The sequence below is a fragment of the Otolemur garnettii genome, unplaced genomic scaffold (genome assembly GCF_000181295.1).
Source record: "Otolemur garnettii isolate 467f Iridium unplaced genomic scaffold, OtoGar3 scaffold00078, whole genome shotgun sequence".
In the NCBI taxonomy this organism is placed as follows: Eukaryota; Metazoa; Chordata; class Mammalia; order Primates; family Galagidae; genus Otolemur; species Otolemur garnettii.
In genome coordinates this window covers 1,701,346-1,704,526 of record NW_003852473.1, presented here as the reverse complement: position 1 = coordinate 1,704,526, position 3,181 = coordinate 1,701,346, and the positions used below count along the sequence as shown (strand labels likewise).

Sequence of the window (3,181 nt, the reverse complement as noted above, 5' to 3'; positions counted from 1 at the left end):
GGGGGATAGCTTGAGGCTCTGTCTCAAAAAAAAAATAAAAATAAATAAAATAAATAAAAATTATAGAAGCATATGTCTATAAAGAAATGTACACAATAGTAATTAATATTTGTTTATGCTATGCTACTTAACTTTTTTTCCTCTTACTTGGCTAAAATAAGTAAAGGGATTTAACTAAGTAAGAGGAGCTGTATCTGATAAGCTGGTAAAGACTTGGCAACTGCCTTTGGAGAATCACCATTAGGAACAGGACATGGGAGACACAAAAGGCCTCTTTTCTTTCAGAAGTTACAAGTTTAAAACAAAGTTTCATAATAGCAGTTTCCTAAAGCTTTGTAAATCCCCTAATTTGAATCAGTTTTACAGCACAATTCTTGAATAATCTTAAAAGTTTATACTAGTCTGCTTTCCACAGTCGTCAGTATTATCTTCAAGATTCTGTCAGACTTCCTCTTCTCCACAGATTGAGTAGCTAGTATAGAACAGTTCTATCAGTGGCAAATGGTAGCACTCCTTTGTTGTGCAGAAGAAAAGTGACATTTCAGGTAGCCTGCTAAACACATAATTAAACCATCAACTTCAAATTCTTAACTCCTGATACATTGCTTAATCTCTGTTGTTTTCCAAAAACAACTAGTATTTTATGAGTCAAGTTTCCTTTTTTGGAAAGGAAAAAAGAGAGAGAGTCACATGCTAACTACCACTTCCCCCAGAGGAGTAGAGTGTAAAAAAGATTAGAACAAGTAAGAAGTTTAACTATATAACCCTGGTAATTACAACATGTAATTGTAAATTTCTGACTGTATAAAAATGCATCTGAAGTTAAGCAAGATCATTAAAAATACTAAGGGTTTTTCAGCTTTGCAGTATTTCCTAAATGTCTTTAGCATAAGTAAATTTAAGGAAAAAATTTTCTTTGAAGTTTAATTTTAAATAAAAAGCACTTAATTTAATTTAAGTAAAATCATAGCAGCAATTTTATTTATGCTTGGCAAACTGTAATTCAGACTCAGGTTTATTATGACTTTTTTTAAATAGAAGATAGCTTAGAAGACAGTTTGACTCTTTAACCAATAAGCACTCACAACAGTAATAAAACGAAAACAAAATAAGATAGAATGAGCAGGAACACAACCTTAAGGAATTTCCATATTTGCCAGGGCAGGTAGAAGAAAAGATTCATTCTGTAAGAGAATGGTCAAAGAGGCAGAAGTACCAGAGTAAGTGATTCACAGAACCGGGAAGAAGGGGGTGATGCTTCAAGGGGCTTAAGAGAACAAGGCCTATGAAAAAGCCCTTGGATTTGATGACTCAATTAGCTTTAGGAAGAGTTTACATACTAGTGTGGTAGGCATAGAAGCTAGCCTGCAGGTAATTAAGGGAATGAAAATAAGTGTAGACTGTGTTTTAGGAACTTAGAAAGGAAAGGTTGAAATAATGAACAATAGCTCTGAGACAGCAGAGCAAAGAAAACCACACTGGTAATACTTGTCTGCCAGTTTGGATGGTGGGTGCTTTTCTTCATTGGCTCTTTAAATTGTCACATCTCCACCCTTTCCTACATGGCCTATTGAATATTCTGTGTGATATGATGGGAACTACTCTAAAGATATTTGTGCAAGATCCCAAATCATGGCATTTGTATCAAGCAGAAGCATTTGTGGGATTATTTGACCTGTGAGCTTATTAACTAGCTACTTTTTCCTGGAACACCATTTTTTGCTTAAAAAATAACTAATAGGCAAGCTATGGTTATTCAAACATGAATATTTGGCAGACATTTTCTTGAAAATGAACGATATGTGCCTATCACTTCAAAGAAAACAACTGTGATGGTATTTGTTGCCAATGAGAAAATTTGAGCTTTCAAGCAAAAATTAAAATTTAAAAAACTTAATATATGCCACTTTTAACAGCATCCCCAAACTTAAGATGTTTCTTTTTTTTTCTTTATTAGATCATATCTGTGTACATTAATGCTATCATGGGGTACAGAGTGCTGTTGGTATATACAATTTGAAGTACTTTTATCCAACTGGTTAACATAGCCTTCATGTCATTTTCTTAGTTATTGTGTTAAGACATTTATATTCTACATTTAGAGAGAGTCACATGTACCCTTATAGGATGAACCATAGGCGTGATCCCACCAATCACCCTCCCTCCACCTATCCTCCTCTCCCCTCCCTCTCCCCTCTCCCCATATTCCTGGGCTAAAATTGGGTTATAGCTTTCCTATGAAAGCTATAAATTAGTTTCATAGTAGGGCTGAATACATTGGATACTTTTTCTTCCATTCTTGAGATACTTTGCTAAGAAGAATATTTTCCAGCTCCATCCATGAAAATATGAAGGAGGTAAAGTCTCCATCTTTCTTTATGGCTGCATAGTATTCCATGGTGTACATATACCACAATTTATTGCTCCATTTGTGAGTTGATGGGCACTTGGGCTTCTTCCATGACCTAGCAATTATGAATTGGGCTGCAATGAACATTCTGATACAAGTATCTTTATTGTAGTGTGATTTTTGGTCTTCTGTATATATACCTAGTAGAGGAATTATAGGATCAACACATCTTTAACTGTTCTCCAGATGTCTTTCCAAAAGGAACGTATTAGTTTGCAATCCCACCAGCAGGGTAGAAACGTTCCCCTTTCTCGACAACCACACCAGCATCTGTGATTTTGGGATTTTGTGATATGTGCTAATCTTGCTGGTGTTAGATGATATCTCAAAGTAGTTTTGATTTGCATTTCTCTTATAATTAAGGATGGTGAGCATTTTTTCATATATCTGTAGGCCATGAGCCTGTCTTCTTCAGAGAAGTTTCTCTTCAAGTCCCTTGCCCACTGAGATGGGATTACTTGCTCTCTTCTTGCTAATACGTTTGAGTTCTCTGTGGATTCTGATTATTAAGCCTTTGTCGGAGACATTAGCAAGTATCTTCTTCCATTCTGAGGGCTGTCTGCTTGCTTTATTTACTGTGTTCTTGGCCGTGCAGAAGATTTTTAATTTGATGAAGTCCCAGTAGTGCATTTTTGATGTTGCTTCAATTGCCCAGGGGGTCTCATAAAATTTTCACCCAGGCCGATTTCTTCAAGTGTTTTCCCTACACTTTCTTCTAGTATTTTTATAGTTTCATGTCTTAAATTTAAATCTTTAATCTAGTGAGAGTCT

General features: G+C 35.3%; 1 protein-coding gene across 1 annotated transcript in view; it reads left to right on the top strand.

The window, feature by feature from the left end:
• The window catches only part of PIK3CA (phosphatidylinositol-4,5-bisphosphate 3-kinase catalytic subunit alpha), a 93,129-nt gene that overhangs the window by 83,792 nt on the left and 6,156 nt on the right, over positions 1-3,181 (top strand). The window lies entirely within an intron of this gene.